General features: G+C 49.2%; 1 long non-coding RNA gene across 8 annotated transcripts in view; it reads right to left on the bottom strand.

The window, feature by feature from the left end:
* LOC121072207 overlaps window positions 1–7,048 on the bottom strand; it is a 28,225-nt gene extending 21,177 nt beyond the window's left edge. For 2 of the 8 annotated variants that reach the window (XR_005821061.1, XR_005821065.1), the window contains exons 1-2: window positions 6,812–7,001; window positions 5,674–5,935 (exon numbers count right to left, since the gene is read on the bottom strand). This is a non-coding gene — a long non-coding RNA (uncharacterized LOC121072207). Of the gene's footprint in view, window positions 1–3,896; window positions 4,006–5,673; window positions 5,936–6,811 lie in introns of all 8 variants that reach the window. The other 6 variants (XR_005821062.1, XR_005821066.1, XR_005821064.1 and 3 more) reach the window with 6 other exon arrangements.
* Between the last annotated feature and the right edge of the window lie 12,118 nt (window positions 7,049–19,166).

Genomic DNA, 19,166 nt, shown 5'->3' with positions numbered 1-19,166 from the left:
CAGGCTGGGGCAATCCCTCCTCACACTGAAATCCACCCTGCTCTTTCCCAAGGGCTTCAGAGATCTGGTAGCTATGGCTGTCCTTGTCACAGCTCAGCAGCTATTTGAAATAAATGACAGGTTGGATACCCAGCTTTGTGCCAAACTGGAGCCAAACCAGAAGACACATTGTTCTGGTGGTTCAAAAGAGCTCTCCTCATTTTACCGTGTCAGTCTGATTTTTCCCTAGCTCTGTGCAGAAACTACAGGGCAGGGAAACCACAAAGCAGACTATTTTGGGTCCAGCAGAGAGTGCAGAACAGCTGCAAGATGTTTCTGTCCAGGAGGATCTCAGCACATGTCCGCTGCAGTGGTCAGCCACCTCCAGCTGCGCTTCCATCACCTCCGGGCTGCAGAGCTCCCGGCTGCCCTGGCTGGTGCCTCATCTCCTTCTTGAAGAAAGCACGAAGGGTAAGCATGGTGTGAAATCTGCCCCACGTGAGGTTTTGGATGGAGCCATTCTGGCCAGCCCCTGACCCAAGCATGCCTGAACTGTGACTCCCAGCAGCAGCTCAGCCAGCCACAAAGCTCCCCTGGTGCAAACACACTCCTGCACAGCAGCAAAAGCCCAGGCTAGCCAACAGCAACATGCCTAATTAACAATAAGTGGCTCCCCGCCATGTATCTCCCAGAGCTGAGTTTGCACCCGCCCCAGTAATTGCTGCCCCATTATGTTTTCCGGATGCTCCAAGGTGAAAGGGAGCTTTGTACAGGGGGCCCTGGGATGCAGAAAGCTGGCAAGTAGTTGCTTCTGCATGCACAAAGTCCTGATGCAGGGAAAAAGGCAGGGCAGGGGCATCCCGTTGCGCTCCTCACAGCCTCAGCAAGAACTCACAGCCCCAAGGGAAGCCCCAAGAGGAAGAAAGCAGTTCTGACATATCTCTGAGTGTCCTGGCCATGGGGAGTTCCCACTGCTGGATGCTTGTACAGGACACGTGCCATGGAAATGACCCCAGGAGGTGTCACTGGACTGGTGTCACTTAACCAGGTAAGGGTCTGCCAGCTGTAATAAATGCAGGTGTAGTGAATGATCCTGCTACCCTGGCAAGGAAAGAGCCTCCCGGACACAGCACTGCCCCGAGCTCAGCACAACCTGTCTCTGGCTGAGCATCCTGCTTTTCCCTGCGACAGAGCCCACTGTTGAGTTCCCAAACAGACTTGCAGCTGGGGGAGGGATTGGAGTGGCCCGAGTATTTGATGTCTTCAGAGGAGGTAGACAACAGGCACGGACAGAAGCGGAAAGCTGGAGGGGATGGAAAAACTCAGCTTAAAAAACTGGATCTTGATGCCATCCCTGCTGGTTCCTCCTGAAGGACATTTATCATTATCATTTACTGTGCACTTGCTACTGCCTTCCTCAAAGGACTACCCTCCTCCTCCACTTTCAAATTATTTATGCAAAGGCTGAAGCGTGGCGCTTCAAAACCCAAGGAGAAGAAAATTGCCCCGATTTAGCTGAGGCCCTCAGCCACGATGAATTCAGTGCCCTGATCCTGGAAGCTGAGCAAGCCCGGCCTGCCCAGTGTACCTGTAGGAAACCGCCTCAAAATATTTACACTCCCATTGCTGGCACCCAAGGCAATCCTGGGTAAGACCTCCTGATGTCCTGTTGCCCAGGAGAAACCCAGGTCTTGCTGAGTTGGTCTGCAAAGCATCAGGCAGGACTCTTCTCACCAGTTTTCTTTTTTATAGAGAAACTGCTTGTGCAGTGCACTCAGCAGAAGCAGAAGATCAGCTGGAAGTTCCCTGCTCCAAAATCCCCAGATCTAGCCTGCAAGCAAGTGTTGTTCCTATGAACAACTTCTCTCTGCTTCCTCCAGCCACACGTGCGCTGCAGCATTTCTGGCTTTCCTAGTAGACCTCCTCTGCCCAAACCATCCATGAATCCCTCCACTGGTGCTGCATATAGCTGGTAATTCCTGAGCTGTAAACCTCCACCACTGCTCCCAGATCTGATGTGGTACAGACAGACTTTGTTGATCCTTCCTCTGCTCTCCAAAGAAAGCTCTTCATAGATCCTAGCTAGCATTGAAATTGTGCTCAGGTCCCTAGCACAAAAAAGGGGAAACCTGTCTTTACTTTTCACCCTACTGAGTGCTTCTGGTCAAAGTGAGAAAACATGGAGATGAATCATGAGCAACTCAATCACCTTGAAACCAAGGGGAGCTGGGTCTCTAAACACCATAAAGTGCAGAGGCGACCTGGGCACTTAGTGCATCTTGGTGATCATATCTGTCCCCTGTTGGTAATGGGGCTCTAGCATCCCTCCCTACATGCTGGGGTGGGCAGTGAGGTTCACTCATGAATGCCAGCAATCACTCCAGTAGCCTGTAGCAGCCAAGAGACAGGCCCAAGCTCACAATCATTCAGCATCTGTGTCTGGGGAAGTTAATTGCTGCAATCAAGCCTTGCCTTTTGAGCTTTCACCACCCTTATAATTATATAAGGCAAGCTGAGGAGAGAGAGGAAAAAATATCACCAGTAAAACAAAAGACATTTCTGAGCAATGATTGGTTTCCCACAACTGCATTTCCATCAAGTCTCCAAGAATTTTGGAACATCCCACTCCTATGTCATCCTAAATAGTTTCTGGAGCTGAACAACTGCCTTTGGGAGGGATACAGCACTATCTTCCTCCAGCAGGAAACCAAAACGCTGGATTTCTGCTTTACTTTTCTGCATGAAGAAATGTTTTGTGGTAGTGTTGAGGTGGTATTTACATCTTGTGCACATGTCTGGAAAGCCCTTCCAGTCTGAGAGAGAAGTCAGACCCACAGGCTGTCAGATCTGACTGCCAGAAAGGGAGCTCACAAGCATGTTTGAAGCAGCAGGGGAGTCAAAAAAAGAAAATGAGAGAACAAAGGAGGGCAGCAACATGGTAATTAGCCTGGGTCTCTCAGCAGAAAGGTGTTTACAGCAGGAGGATCTTCTTCTGGCATAAATCTGGGACGGGACAGAGTTCATCTTGGTCCTGAGTCTATGTTGGTGCTCCTGACCAGTGCTCCCAGAACACAGGGACATGATGGGCAACTGGGGTCCAGCTCTCTGTCCTGCCACGGCTCCCTGAAGGAAGCTCTGCTTCACTCAAAGGAGGGCACAGGCACACAGAGCCAGCCCACCTCATCTGGTGCCAAGCAGAAAAAACACAATTTTGGTTTTATGAGAAACATCCAAAGTTGTCCAAGTTCGTCTGAAAGACTTTGGTGGGGTGTGTGGGGGAATATTATTACATTTTAGTCATCAGTATCATGGCCAACAAGATATCCATCTTCCTCCTCCACCGTGTCTGACCTCAGGGTAGGCATGGCCCAGTCTGCTCACTCAAGATGACTAAAGCAGAAGGTCTAGCATTTCATACAGCTTTCCGCAGCCCAGAAATGCACCTACACTGTATTTCTCCTCCAAGGAAAGGCTCTGTGCGTTGTTTTTTGCCAGTACACCTTACCCCAAACCAAGGACAGTCACCCAGGAGCTGTGATGCCCATGTAAAAATAGAATCACAGAATCACCTGGGTTGGAAAACACCTTCAAGATCACCAAGTCCAACCATCAACCTGACCTACTGAGCCTCATCACTAAACCATATCCCTTGGTGCCTCGTCCACACATCTCTTAAATACCTCCTAGGATTCATCTAATTTTATACCATTACCTTCCTATAGAGACAAATTTATGTTTTAATCTTGACTGTACACCTCCCAGCCTGAAAAGTTACACTGCATTGCTTCACAAAGGTCCTGTGAAGATGAGACATTGCACCAACATCTCATCTTATGTAGCAGTGAGGGGCAGAGATAGCCCTAAATTAAGGTGCCCAACAGCAACTCTCTCATCAGTGTGTAAAAGGAAATACTCACCTCATTTTTCAGTGTTCCCCTTGTGCTAAAATGTCTTCCACGAGCAGATGAAAATGTCTTTTAATTGAAGATGATGACACTGGGAAAGAAGCCAGGTAATGTTTCAGATCTACAGGGAAAAAATGAAGAATACAGCTCCTCTCCCACTAAATTTGCACTCATTAAAATCACAGCCCTGAATGAGTTACTTTAGGTTAGAAATGAACAGTCTTTGGCATAAAGAGAAGATGGTGATTAAAACCCTGTGTGCTTGTCCATTGACAAAGAAAACGTCTAACAAAAGCTTAATATGATAGATGGAGCTACTGACCATAAACAGGAAGCATTAGGGAAAATAGCTACCAATATACACTCAGCTTGAATACCAGCTTGGTCTGGCTTGTTAACCACAGATCCAAACCCTTCTGGCTGTGTGGCAGACCTTCAAAGTGAGCTGACAGTGGCTGTGTTTCATACAGTGCATAAACACGTCGCTTGGGAAGTGAAGCTTGTAAAAGACTGGGTTCGGTGGCAATTACACTGAGCTGCTCTTCAGCTACTGGGGCATGGGATAAAACCATAAAGTCACTTCCCGTGAGCTACTGAAGAGTCAAAAGATGGGAAAGGGTTTGGGATCAGGAAGACTAAGACTTCACAATGACCTTTTCTCTGCTCCCACCTCCACTGAGCCACCTACTTCTGTCTTGCTAGCCAAGACTGTTGAGCAACCTCTCTTTCTGCATCAGTTAGGGATAGACTGGTCCTTCTGGGGAACCGAAGAGCAGTAGAGAGGACAACACTGCTCTAAAGTGTTCCCTTTGCAAGCACAGTGAGCAAAAGAGTGTGGGTATAGATCTGGTGTAGGTACTGCACACTGAATGTAGGCAGGTCAGGACCAGCCTGTTAACAGCAATTGAGATCTTGCTCTGTAGCCTGCTTTAAAAAAGGAAGTCCAGAGGTGCTTACGTTGGACTCAGCTCGAAGTTTCTACACGCATGACTGAAGGAAGAGGTTCCTGGCTTGTCATGGGAGGCCAAGTGACTCAGTTGTGGTGGGTGGGGGCATAAGAGAGAAGGGGATGTGGTTAGGGAACAGGGCATGAGTCACCAAGGAAGCACATATGTTGATAACAGCTGGATAAACTCAAGATATGAGGTCTGCTCAGGAGAAAATTCAGGCTGTGCTGGAAGCCAAAACTCAGGAGACAGCAAGTCCAAGGGCTAGAACAAGAGAGCTGTAAGTGCCTGGCACAGACTCTTCTTGCTCTGCAGCTCAGCAAGGGTTGCAGGATAGAGGTCTTGCATCAGACAAGGTCCAACAGTAGTGTTGGCTGTACTGTTGTGTCTCGGGTGCTGCGGCTTCAGCAGTCAGCTGAGGCTGGTCAGCCTTGTTCAAGTGCTCTCCATTATCGTCCTGCAACCTCACATCATTACAAGGGATACACACTTTTCTCCCATCTCCCAGGGCACAAGCCCTGAACATATAGGAGGTTAAGTCTCCTAAATTAGTGCCTTCTGCACACTTTCTTGGGTGAGAGGCATGAGCACATCTAAGACATGGGACAGAGCAAATGACTGGAAGTCTGCTACTGCCTCCTCTCCCCCATTGCTCTCAAAAGCTCAAGTGAAGCTGACGTGGCTTCAAACTGCCTACAATCCCACTAAAGAAAATGATGATGAGGGAAGATTTGACACAGTTCATTGGTCAGTGCTGAAAGCCTCAAGAGAGAAGTAGCATAGAGAAGAGCATAAATACACAGATTATTCACCCCCCTCCCACCCACCCACAGTAAACTCACCAAATATCCAGCCCTGTAGCGCAGAGTGGATCCTTTATTATTGTCCAGAAAGGCAAAACCACTTTCACCCACAGTGAATGACACATAGGATGCGAGTAGTAGGTCCTCCCAAAGCACCGTGAAGCTCCTTGTGTGCATCAGCCCAAACTTCCTTTTCTATAGTTTACGTTTTGATATTTCAGTTCTTCCTGCTACATTCCCACCTTCTCTGCCAAGTCATTTCCAATGAACTGCCTCGCTGCTCCCTTGGACCTTGGGCTGCCTTTGAGGGAAGTTAAAATTTTGCATTGAAAGACATTAGAAATAGGGTTGGATTTGCAGACACTATTTCTCCATATTTATGCATGTCAGGGTATTCATACAGACAAGTTCTTAAACAGAAGCTGGAAAAGTAATTTACACATTTTTCACATTTTAAGTCATTTAAATCGCTTTACGTGATTTGCATGTTTTACAGTGGCTTGATCACTGAATGTCTTGCAAAAAGAGCATGGGAAATATGCTGGTAGGGATAATCAGGATAAGCTTGGACTGGATGCGTTGCCATCCTCCAGGCAGGCCTCTTGACCCTGCAAGGAGACAGGGACTCAGGCACCTGGTGCTGGCAGCACGACACTGATCCCAGCTCTGACTGTAGCCTCCAAACTGCAGACAGGTCAGATTGTCTCTGAGGAAAATACAGAGAGATGGAGACCACACTGTTCAACCTGGTAGGAAACGACGCTGAACACAACGCGTCGTCCACCATTTAAACAAGGTAAAAATGCTGCCAGCTCAGTCAATCACTCGCACAGATCTGTGGTGACTTTTGTGCTCTGCTGAGAGCCAGAGAATCATTTAGGTAGGAAAAGACCTTCAAGATCATCAAGTCCAACCGTCAGCCTGACCTAACCTGCTCCAGCACCTTCCATGACCATTTGGCTTGGGACAATGTCACTGGAGAGCACAGCTGGCCAGAAGATTCCTGCTTAGGGGAAGACAGCAACAAACTATAAAATACTAGGCTACAGGAACACATATGGCATTGGTCCTGCAACTGCTGAGGAATCTATGGTCGAGCTATGCTCACTGAGGTGACCAGCAAGACAAGAATGCAAATGCAATTACCAGTCCCTGGGACATGGGGGGCATTGCTTACCCGTCCATGCTCCGTTGTGTCCACAAGCCTGGGAGGCCGCAGAGGCGCAGGTGCGGGGCCGGGCCCCTTGCTGAGTGCTTTGAGGTGAATAATCACCAGTGTGAGGAGAGCTGGCAGCCTGCACCCCTGGCAGGATCAGGCCTCCCCCCTCCTGGAGGACCTCAAAGACACTGTCGGGCTCGCAGTTCTCCTCAGCTCCCCCTGCACAGCTCTAAAACATACCTACAACCCTCCCCCTCCCCCCCCCCCCCCCCAGCAGCTGCCAGCGTTAGCCTGTCCGTTTAGCTGGATTTGCCCTCATTTCCTGCCTCCCCTGTAAATATTTAGAGGCTGGGACTCATTGCTTTGGCCGGTTTGAAACCCGAGATGGTTGTTGCTGACTAACGAAAAATGTCTCATAGTCACAAGCTTGCTTCTGTGCAGCTGACAGCGTGACCCTTTGCCTGCAGGGGGGAAATGGGAGAGAAGTAGGGCCGACGTGGCACAATAGATGGGCAAAGCCAGCCTGGATCATGGATAGGGAAAGAGACGCCTGTCTGGAAACAGCAGCTAAATTCCTCCGTGCCCTTGGAGTCTTATCCTTAATGCAGACAGAGCTGGGCCTTACCCACAGCTCTGCCACATGCTGGGCCCTTCGGTGTCTTGCTGACGGAGGGCAGGCCAGCAGCGTGGCAAAGCCTCAGAGCACGCAGGGAGATGAGATGTCTGAGAGGATGAGGTGGGCACTGGGCAGGAAAACTGAAAAAGATGGTCTTTGGCACAACAAGGAGCTGTGCGTGTCACAGCCACAGAACTGGGGGAAAACTGGCAATGCTCACAGGACAGGAGAGGTCAGGTGCATGCCTTGGGCAGCCAACAAGTGTCTGGGTGCACCCCAGGCTCAGGAAGTCCCTGGGGCTCTGCTGGCTGGAGTGGACATGGTAGGTAAGGGAAGGACCCTGACATTTGGCTTAGATATTTGTATTCTCCATCAGCACCTCCTTCTGCCCACAGCTGGGGACAGGCCCATGGAGTATGTCTGGGTATCTCATCGCTCGCCATGCCGATTGCTCTGTCACTGGCAAGCACACCCAAGCAAGGCTTGCTGACGAGGCAGATGGCACAAGGGCCAGAATGGACCATCATGTGCAAGATGGAGCTTCCCGTCATCCCTTGACAGATGGACCACTCGGTGGGTAAGGAATTGGCTGGATGGTTGTACTCTTGCGTTGTGGTCAATGGCTCAATGTCCAGGAGGAGACCAGTGATGAGTGGTGTCTCCGAGGGGTCTGTACTGGGACCGCTATTATTTAACATCTCTGTTGGTGACATGGGCAGTGGGATTGAGCGCGCCCTCAGCAAGAGGGCAGACAACACCAAGCTGAGTGGTGCGGTCGACATGCCAGAGGGAAGGGATGCCATCCAGAGGAGAGGCCTGAGAGGTGGGCCCGTGTGAACCTCATGGAGTTCACCAAGGCCAAGTGCAAGGTCCTGCACCTGGGCCGGGGCAATCCCAAACATGAATCCAAGCTGGTTGACAAGTGGACTGAGAGCATGTAAGACTGAGCATGAGCCAGCAATGTGCACTTGCAGCCCAGAAAGCTGATCGTGTCCTGGGCTGCACCCAAACAAGGTGCAGCCAGCAAGGCAAGGGAGGAGATTCTCCCCTTCTGCTCTGCTCTCATGAGAGCCCACCTGCAGCGCTGCAGTCACTATAATAAAACCCATGTTCTTTCTTGCAGAGTCCCAGACTGGCTGAGGTGGGGAGGGACCCTTGGGCCCACCCATCCCAGCCCCGCTCCAGCAGGGACACCCCAAGCAGGGTGCCAGCCCCACGTCCCTGACTCTTGTCCTCTGTGCCCTCCCCTCAGGTGTCTGTGGACGTGGATGAGCTCCCTCCTCGAGGTTCCTCTCCCCAAGGTTGAGCAGCCCCAGCTCTCTCAGCGTCCCCTCATAGAAGAGGTGCTCCAGGCCCTTCAGCATCTCGGTGGTGCTCTATTGGACTTTTCCCAGCACGTCCACAAAAGTTACCCAGAGCGGGGCTGCTGAGGGGAAGCCCCCCTTGTATTCCAGGACGTGCAGGTGGAAGAGAGCAAGGGTCCACACGCTCATTCTGAAATTGCCTACAAAAGCTATTGAGGGCAGCTTGTAGGGTGTGAGCCAGAACTCAAAGACCCAGTTGTGCAGAGAATACACAATGCCGCTAGCTCCCCGTGGTCCTGCCTCAAGGAGAAAGGCACCCACAGCAGGGAGATGGGCTGAACAACGAGTACACTCAAGGAAGACCACAAGAAACTTGCCTGCTCAGTGTGTTCCTAAAACCTGCCCTAGATCCTGCATCTTTATGAGCTTCTCTGCTCCTGAAGGGAAATGAACACAGGGCAAATGTAGCCAAAAGGCAGGTTTTCAGGGCTGGGTGCTTAGCAGGTGAGTGTGGCTGGCAGATTTACCACAGGGCTCATCTGGCTGTGCTCCTCACTTTGTGTGCTCCCTTGGAGGCGCAGCTCCCCAGGAAATAAGCAGCCACCGCAGGTGTGCATGGGTTCGTATCAGAAGTTCAGCTTAGGCAAAGGAGGCTTGATTACTCTGAAGAAAAATCACATTAAATGGAACACGCTAGGGGTGAATTACAGCATGTCAAGCCTTTATTTGCCAATATGTGCTATAAATGAATATTTGATTATGTTAACAACCCCAGTGGAAAACGAGATTTATGTTACCGCCTTTGAACTGGATACAATATCTGGTGCCTGCATGTTGTGAAAAATAGATCCTCCCTCCAAACTCTCAAAGCAATGGGAACCACAATTCCGCTTTGTGGGCCCTCAGCGAGGGTTCGTTTAGATTTACTGAAAAAAAAATATCTTTCTTTATGGATTCATTAGGTAGTGCCTGCCCATAGGCGTTTTGCAAATACATAACAGATGTCTTTGCTTGCCAGTATTAACCTTGGTTGCTGGAGTGAGGTATGGGTGCTAAACACAGAGCTCTGAAGATGTGCCAAAGAGCAATGATGGTTAGGAAGTCTTGTTCCAGGGCAGACCAGCCTCCCCGAAAGAGAAGGTTTCCTCTGTGTGTTCTGAAGGGTCCAAAAAATTCATTGCTTTGCTAGAGGGTCATCTGCGCTCAGAACTTGGCATCTGGAGGGAGCCCTATGTCAGGGCACGTCCTGGGCTGGGCTCAGCAAGTCCCACAGTGCAGAGGGACTTGCAAAGCTGCAAGTACACAGTTCCCAAGCAAGCTACCTGCTGAGAGTGCACTTCTTACCCTGTTCCTATCCTCTCCCTCCCAAAGGCAAGGAGTACTACTGCTGAGCAGCCCCAGGCCTGAAGCTCCTATGGAGAGCAATTCAACCGTTGCACTGATGGTGGGATGTTAGACCACTAAGGTGCTTCCTTCTGGCACTTGGAGCACTCCCTTTAAGGGTTACATGAGTTAGATACTCCAGTATTAACCTAATCTGCAAAAGACGTGGGATCATTTCCTTGCCTAGATAACCTTAATGGTGTTCCTGTGTGGTAAGCTGGGAAGACAGCTAACAGAGAATTTACAGGGTTAGGGAGGCTGGAAATGGAGCCAGCTAAGATGGTTAGAGGAGATATACATGCAGACAGACGAGTACACACATGCGGGCGTAGATGTCGCACTGGTAAAGTGAAACCATTAGGATGCAATCTTCTTTCTTGCCAGTTTTCAGTATGCCCTAGGCATGCCCTTTGGACTAGGACAGTAGTTTGCCTGGGTGGGAATAGCTGTGCTATGGGTACAGCACTTTCAGAACAACATCGATGACCTCAGTAGGAGGACAGGGAAGAGACTATATTCATTCTAAGCAGAAATCTTACATATAATTAGCAAAACTAGCCCCAAATGACTGCACGAAAAATCATTGGAGAATGTCTATTTGACTCAAGAACTTTTAAATGCTGTGGTTGGCCACTGTGCTGCTAGTAGGACTCATGCTAAGGAGGACAGGACATGTAGGGCAGTAGGTGTCTTCCACTGTGCATGAAGCACAGGTCTAGCTTCTCTAGGCACAGTGTCAATGAAACACTGCCAAAGGGGCCAAGCCTGTGATGTTGCTCACTTTTCTCTTTTCTGGACATAGAGAAAAAGTGCATCACCTGCCACAGCTCCTATTGTTGGAAGTAATGCAATAACAAAACAGGCAGGCACCCATGGAGGAAGAAATTATATTTCATAATTTTCCTATGGCATGGGACTGTTTGAGTGTTGGTCCAGAAACTCTCTCCTCCCCATATGGCTCTGAACCACACTGAGATCCCATCCCATGCCTGATCCATATCCAGCCCATGTTAATCTGTCCTGAGGCACGCTGTCCTAATGTGTGGATCTTTCTCCCTCATTGATATCCCATGAGGGATGCAGGTGAGGGTCAGAACTGTACTCGTATATGGTTTTCTATTTTCACAAGTCCACTGTTTCACATCCCTGTGTAGGACAGGGATGCCTCCACTGCCTACTCTTCCACACAATTTCCATTGGCAGTTTGCTCTTCCTGAGCTATAAGCAACACGCAGGACAAGGTGTAATCAAAGCCTCATACAAAGGCAGAAATACATCCCTCTCTGCTAAGTACATCTCTGAGGATTGTGTTAGTAACATCCGCCTGTGCCTATAGTTATCCTGCAATTAGTTATTACCCCACTTCCTCTTCCTCTAGTAATTTTGAGCATCCAGCTAATGGGAGAAGTTTTTATTAATAGATCCAAATACACTGTGATATCTCATACTGCTTCTGTAATGGCACCCCAAGTCACTCCATGCTTCCTGTGTGACACTGAGATCCTCTTCCACATTGGCAATGATCTCAACTGTCTCATCTGCAGAAGCAATCCATACGCTCTTCCATGCATGCTCAGCTCATTAAAGAGGATGTTAACGAGGACAGGTTCCAAAGTGAATCCTTGAGCAGTGCTGTTCACTTCTGAACACATCCTGTTGACACTCTTTTACCTCATTTCCCACCTGCTTGAAATTTTTGTAGTAATACTCAGGTTTGTTCACTTCTTCAGAAAGAAAAATAACTTATGAAAAATGGTAGTGAGTTACTTTGGCTTCATCCATTCAAGCTTGCAGTATAACTTAGATGTTCATCCGAGATGTTCACATTGCGCTCAAAATATTATCTTAGCTTACCTTGATTAAAAGAGGTCCTTTCATCTAACCAGTCTGGCCAGTAGGTCAGAGGAGACAGAAACAACGAGATGGGGCTAGAAAAGGACATCTGTCCATGGCTTGGACTGTGGAAGTGGGTGGAAGCAATGATGTGAACAGGTATATGTAGGACACAGTGATGCATTTAAATTTGGGGAAGAAAATTTTACATTAATTCGACCTTTGCTTTTAAAAGATGAACAAGAAGCTGGGTCTACAAATGGAAAGGAAATTAATGGGCATCAGTCCTCTGACACAAATGCCAGTGACATATTCTTGTGCAAAGAACATCTCTGGCACAGCCAATGTCACCTAGTCCAAATCAGAACAGGTTCAAAACGATGCTGAGCTTCTAAAGTGAAAACTTACCCAAATCTGTCTCAGGTTAGTGTACCGCTGATGAGCAATAACATGGTTTACTGTTTTCAGGAAAACTAGCTCACTCTGGCAAGGACAGTGTCATGTGTTTCAGGGAGAAAAGAAGCAGGACCTCGACCATTTGGAACAGCACCGCTGGTTTCAACAGAACCAGCATTCCCCTTCACCCCATGACTGAAATAATGACAACTCAGCAGAAGCTCCTATCAGACAGAGAGGTGCTAATTCAACATATTGGAGACAAAAGAGATTATGAACCTCTAGAAGCAAACATTATCCTTTTTCATATCATTTTGTATAAGCTCCCTGGGGCACGTAGGGCTGCTGTGCTCCATGCAAGTCTGACCTGGCGTGCAGATGAAGGACCAAGTGGCAAAGAAATGTCTGGTCTTCTGCCAGCGCTAGCTTTGCTTGAGCCCATACCCTTCTGCAATGCAGGTTAAGATGAACTTTATGCAATTGGTTCAAATGAGCATTTTCTACCTCACGCATCCCACAGCCTAGCAGCATGTGCACTTCCTACTGCTGGGATTCACTTAGGCTCAGTAAGCCGTGAAGGTGCAATGACTTGGTTGGCTTCCAGGCTCTGCCTAACTGTACCTTCGTGTCAAGTAACATTGGAAATAATTTCTGAAGACAGGGAAGGAGTAGGCGTAGCCAAACCTTGATGCATTCAATGTCTGGTGAAGCCACATAAGAGACAGAAGCCAAATGAATAAGCCAAGGACCGATGTCCTCCTTAGCTTTACGTGAAATCCCAGCAACCTGCATGCTGGCTGCTGATATATCACTGTCACAGAAAGCACCGTAAATGCCTAACATATGGAAAATTACAGCCTGGGTTATGGTGTTTTTTCCCCTGTCCTTGTGCTCAGGCAGCAATTCAGATTCCCTCTTGGGTTATGTGCACAGACTATAAACTCACTGAGGAACGACTATCTCTTCCTAAGAAGCAATGAGAAGAGCCAGGGTGGAGGACAGAACCCCAAAAGTCAGTATTTGAGTATTTGAGTATCCTCCATCAGCAGAGCTTCCTATTGTGGTGCCAGCAACCTAAAAGGATAACCCAGCTTTCCTTACATATTTGCACAAAAACCATATCCACAAGCTGCTCGAGATTAATCCAGCTGATCTCCACCATAAGGACTTCTTTCTTCCTGGAAATTCAGGGAACTGTGGACTCCAAAACTTTTTGGTGGATGGGAAGCCCTGCATCACTTGCCCTGCTTTTGTCCTGAAGGATTTGTCTTTTTATAACACTCTTTCCAACCGAGCAGCTTGATTTTATGTGCTGGGAGCTACTGCCTCCTCCATTAACCCCTTCAGCTGCCATCCCTGTGATATTTTCTGCCTCCAGCTGAGGAATGAGCTCACCTGCAGCCCGGCACTGGGGTAGGACACACAGAGGCCTGTGAGGACAGACATACAAGCAGCACTGCGCAGAGATGGGCAGGATGCCCTCCTGGCAGTTTCCACTTTTAGACGAACTGCAGCAGCCACAGAAATGGCCCTAGGTAATGCTGTAGCTATTCCTAGCACTTCTCCCATCCTATGCAGGCAGGTGCTCCTCATACTCCTCCAGGACAGCCTGATTCACCGCGCTGTTGCAATGGGGTGAGGGACGCATTGCAGGGCATATGTGCACCCAGGAAACAGAAGGGAGGCCAGGACTATCCATGCTACTACCTGAAACCCCAGCCTGAGCTTGCAGGAGCCCAAAGATGCTGTGAATTCAGCCCCTTGGGGGGGCACCCAGACCTGGCAGTGGGACTCCCATAGCCCCACAGCAGCAGTGGGGAGCATGGGGGACCCGGCTGCCAGCACCCAACGTGAATCCGCAGCAGCACACAGTGTGGCTCTGACCTCCCGGGGCTTTTTCCCCATTTCCAGAAGAGTTGTCACTATGGCAACGAAGACGGTTTGCATTTTTAAATGCTTCCGCAAGGACATCCATTAAAGAGCCTGATCTCAGGGAGAACAGAGGGATGCGACGCTGATGTGGGGCAGGACTGAGGGCCTTGGCACAGGGCAAGCAGCTCAGCAGCAAGCCCAGGAGTCCCATCATTTAATGCAGGGCAATGCTGGAGTGCAAGAGCCTCCTCTTCGTGTTCCCCCTGCAGAGATGGCTGCTTGTGCACGTGTTGAGGCAGATCCAGATCCAGAGGCAGATCAAGATCCAGAGGAAAGAGCTCTGTTACCGGCAGCTCATCAGAGTCAGGGTTAAAAACAACCAAACAGTTTCACAAAAGAAAAAGTCTTTTTTTTTTCTTTTTTTTTTTTTTCCAGAAGATACTAAAATTGAATCCTCTGTTCTCATTTAAATGGACAATGATATTTAAGCAGCGTTCGCCAAGTTTCCTTCCCAAAAGAGTCTTAGAGAAAATCCTGTAAGGGATAATTAACTGGCTAACAGGCAGGAAACAAGGATAAAAATAAGTGAAATATTTCCGCCATGGAAGAAGATTATCTGCAAGATCTATTCTTGTGATTGCACTGTTCATTACATAGTTATTCATAAGATAACTACCCAAGAGTTGTGCTTGGATGCCTGGCCATTGCCAGAGAAAGAGCTCCAAAATCCAGCAACTTCTGAAGGCTGCCGATATCGATAACATGCCCGCAGAGCACAGGGGGTTATGTTTGTGCTGACTGCAACCTGATCTCTCCCGAGAAACAAAATGCACTCCCTCATCTCTGCCAGACAGAGGTGGCAGCGAAGGTCTCCCTTCCTCCCCTAAGCACAGGACAGAAAGCTCAAGGAAAAACACGTGGATGGGGCAGGGGCTCAATGAGGTGCCGAGCATCCCAAACCTGTGTGGGTGGTCACTGAGATGGACTTGTGGCTCAGAGCAACACGGCAATCAAGTGCCTCTTTGCCGGCAAGGAGCAGCTCCCTTAGATGCTGCTTGGACGGTCATTGTGGTCCACCTGGGGCTGTCACCCCAGAACCTTTTCCCCAAGGGAGAAGTCCTCACCTTTGCTGTGTGACGGATCCACTGCATACTAGACGTGTTTGACACTCCTTCCTCCTCCCTTCTGTTTGCTTAGTGGGTGATGTACTTGCTTATATGCATTTAAATCACCTGGAAACAGGGCCTGATGCAAAAGAAACAACCCCTAGCACCCGGCAAAGTACGGTGCCAAAACCAAATGTAGCCCTTATGCCTTCACTAGAAGCAATGGGGGCTGGGTTCCTTTGAAAGGCCACCAGAAAAAAGACTTAATATCAATAAAAAATAAATAAAAATGTTAAACTGAGCAGGGTGGTGCTGAATGAATGGAGTCCTCCTTCTTGCAAAGGAATCAGAAGGTTCAATGAATGGTTGACAGGAGAAAAGAGAGGGGAGTAAATGTCACGACATCCAGGGCTGAATTCCTCCTCTCCCAGATGGGCCCTCTTCTGTCCCTTTCAGATATGCCCCTGCAGATGATCAGACCGGTCGTCTGCTCCTTTTTACACCATATGCAGTGGACAGATAACTTACCAACAGCACAGTTTGCCCTTTGGCTTTGAGGACTCCTATCAGAGGTGATGGATGCCCAGCACGGGAGGAGATAAGCACACAGGCAGGAGGAGAGATCCTGCTCCAGCTACCAAACCCTCACTGCAACCTTCCCTCGGCCTTATCCAAACCTCACCGAGGACAATTTCAGAGGAAGAAACCTGCCCAGTCCCACAAATTAGATCCAGCAAGGCCTCCCCTGCAGTTCATGTGGGGGCTCCCCTGCTATTATTGCAGCCACTAATGACTAGGTCAGCAGCACAGAAAGCCTCCAAGTCCTCTGCTGAGACAGTAAGAGTCCACATGCGTGGGGCAGGGTTTCAGAGAGAGCCTCTGCATCATTTCAGCTTGCTTTGACAGCTAAACAGCAGCTGCAGGTTGAAGAGTTAAAGCATATATTGCCAATGGAAATAACCTGAGATAAAAAGCACTTCCGGTCTATGGGAAAGGTTGGGTTTTGCTGGCAGCCCCATTGGGACATCACCCTGGGACTGCGGTAAGAAGCTGGTGGGCTTCCTGCTCTCACGCATTCAGGGCAGACAAAGTCCCCAGGGACTGCAAAAACAGAAGAGACACCAAAATGCCTGGGTGAGGTCACAGCCTGGGGATGGAAACCTGAGATCCCAGTCCCACTGAAGCACAGGGAGAGAGAGTGTACAGGCTGCGTTAGGAGCTGGCTGCATGTCTCGGGGCTGTCTGGCCAGCGTGGGAGCTGCTGGTGGCCTTCACCACCCCTGTCCCCTGCAAACCCCCTGTCACAGCCAGCTGCATGCAGCACTCATGTAAAAAAAGGTGATTTTTATAGGCTGCACCAAAAATAGCCAGTTTTGGAGTGAGAAGAGAGGGAAGCGTACCAGAGGCAAACTTTTAACTCTCCCAGTGTGCGTGCAGCAATGGAGATGACGATGTTTCTTTCAGCAGCTCTAGCAGCTGTGGTTTGGATTCGTGATGCTGCCAGCCACATGCATTCAAGCGGCATGAATGTCCCCAAAAGATGATGGCTTGTCAGAGGGTTTGTTAATTGTTCACAGTTGTTTCCTTCTGCCTTCTGGGCTTTCATGGTTTTTGAGCTTCCCTCTCACCAATGGGGTTCATCACAAATGTTTTTTGGAAAAAAAAAATCTTTTGAAAAGCCCAAAGCATGTATTGTAGTACAATTACACACTTTCAGAGCTGAGGTTTTGAGAAAAATAAAACGGACAACAAACTATTGCAAAGGGCTGTTAGCAATGCTGGCTTTTGGTTCTGGAAGAGGCTCAGCATGGGTGAGAAGACATCTTCCTCTGCCAGGGAGATCCCAGTTGCTAGAAATCAGTAAAATCCTTCACACAGCCCTGCAAACACACTGGCTTCCTGGTGCCCTGCTCTTCTGCAAGCTCCCCGTCGTCCCGCCGCCCACCTGCCGGCTGTCTCTTGGAGCATCTCCATCCCTTCGTGCGAGCCCGCTGCAGCCAAGAGCAAACGAGAAGCAAAAGAGCTTGCCCCAAACACACTCCTTGTCTCTGTGAAGAAATGATCCCTGAGGATCAGGGACCTTTTGTTCTCTGGGCTCTTATTTTGTTCCTCCTTTAGTTCTCCGTCCGCAGAGATGTACTGGAGCAACCCAGGTTTGTGCGTGCGTCGGTGCTCCTGTGCCAGCGTGCTTCATGGAGGCACTCATGGGAACACTGAGCACAAAATGGCTTTATTAAATGCAGCAGAAAATCCTAATCCTTTCTTCCTTCATGCTGCTCTGCCCTGCTGGGTCATGTAGCTATGGCTCATTTTTAAAAAGAGGAGAATATGGATCTGTAGTAGTCCCCTAGGTCTGACTAAGAGCTCCCTGTGAGGCTGGCAGTGTTCCCCCCAGGAACTATGGACAAGCCTTAGGCTGATTTCTTTAGTATTTCAGCAAATCTGCTAGCCTTGAGTCTGCAGAAAGCCCTTGAAAGCTGGTGGAAGGCATGGATCCAAGGAAGACTGGGTGTCATGAGCTAGAAATAGCTTGAGGCTACCTTTTTTTTTTTTTTTTTTTTTCTTTTTTTTCCTGGCAGCAGTATTTGTCAAAGCACCTGTTGGCCAGCAGTGGCCATTTCTTCTCTCTTGCACATTTGCCATGTCAGGGTTTTACCACCCATCCTTGATACAGTCTACTCACCCTTTCCTTTGGTCTACCTCAGGTTCCCTACCACTAGAGCTTATTTTAGAAATTTCTTGCCCTCCTACCACCTGCCTTCTGGCAGATGTAGATGAGGCAGCGTAAAAGACCGTGGAGATGTTATCTGTGGGGAATTATTGCACTCCCTGTTGCTCATTTTCCCAGGGCTCTCCAACAACACCTTGCCAACTGGTCTGACCCCACAGGTCATCAAGTCCTTCCTGTACTTTCAGGAGAATTAGAAAGTTCATTGTAAAGGAGAAGCGGTGGAGATGGCTCACTCCCTGTGTGCTTCTTGTTCTGCAAAAGGTGCCATATGGCAGCACTTAGTTGCACTTACTGTGCTGGAATTGGCCTTCTGGCTTTCTTCTCCAAGACTGCACAACTGTGCAATCGCCACCAAGCCCCCACCTGCCAGCCTGGCAAGCACTGCCCCGCTCGCTGGGTCTGAAACTCCTGCAGGCAACTCCATTTCCAGATACAAACAACCCAAAAGCGTTGCCTTTATCTCACCTCAGGTCTTACCGATCTCACCCACCTCTGCATTAACCCCACCGACATTCAGGCTCCTGGGGCAGAAACCTCACAGAGCCACAGGCAGACAGTGACAATCACTGGAAATCTGAGATGTTTTACAGGGCTACGGCTCCTTTTCAACCTGCTCTGCCTGGGATTTAGGGTGGCCACTGGCTGGCTCTCAGACAGGTGACACCGCAGGTATGTAGTTGATAGCTTGAGCACCAGGACAGGTGTGTGTGGGAAGGGATGGAGGGTCTCAAAGACCCAGCACAAGAAAGTTTCAAGGAAGTTATGCCTTGAACAGCACTGTCAAATACCAATATAAGTGAAAGAGCAGCTCCCTTGTTTTGGGTACAGCATCCTTCACCTTCAGCTGGGACAGTGCTTTGGGGGAAAAAATGTCAGATAGGAAATGACCAAGCTTTACCTCGACAGGTTCTGCCCATCAGTGTCATGAGACCCTGCTGAGGAGCTCCGGGCCAAAAGACAGCAGAGGACCAACCCTCTGCATGGGCCACAGCGATGCCTCTGTGCTGGCTCTGTGGGTACAGGGGGTCAGGTCCATGCTGTCCTGATGCTGATGGGATCTGCGTTGCTGAGCCTGAGATCCTGGCTGAGCCCTGGCCCATGCCATTTCCCTGACTTTTAGCTCTAAGCAAGG

Source organism: Cygnus olor, chromosome 6 (assembly GCF_009769625.2).
Source record: "Cygnus olor isolate bCygOlo1 chromosome 6, bCygOlo1.pri.v2, whole genome shotgun sequence".
NCBI lineage: Eukaryota > Metazoa > Chordata > Aves > Anseriformes > Anatidae > Cygnus > Cygnus olor.
The sequence above is the reverse complement of the archived record's forward strand: the minus strand, read 5'-3'. Positions and strand labels throughout refer to the sequence as shown.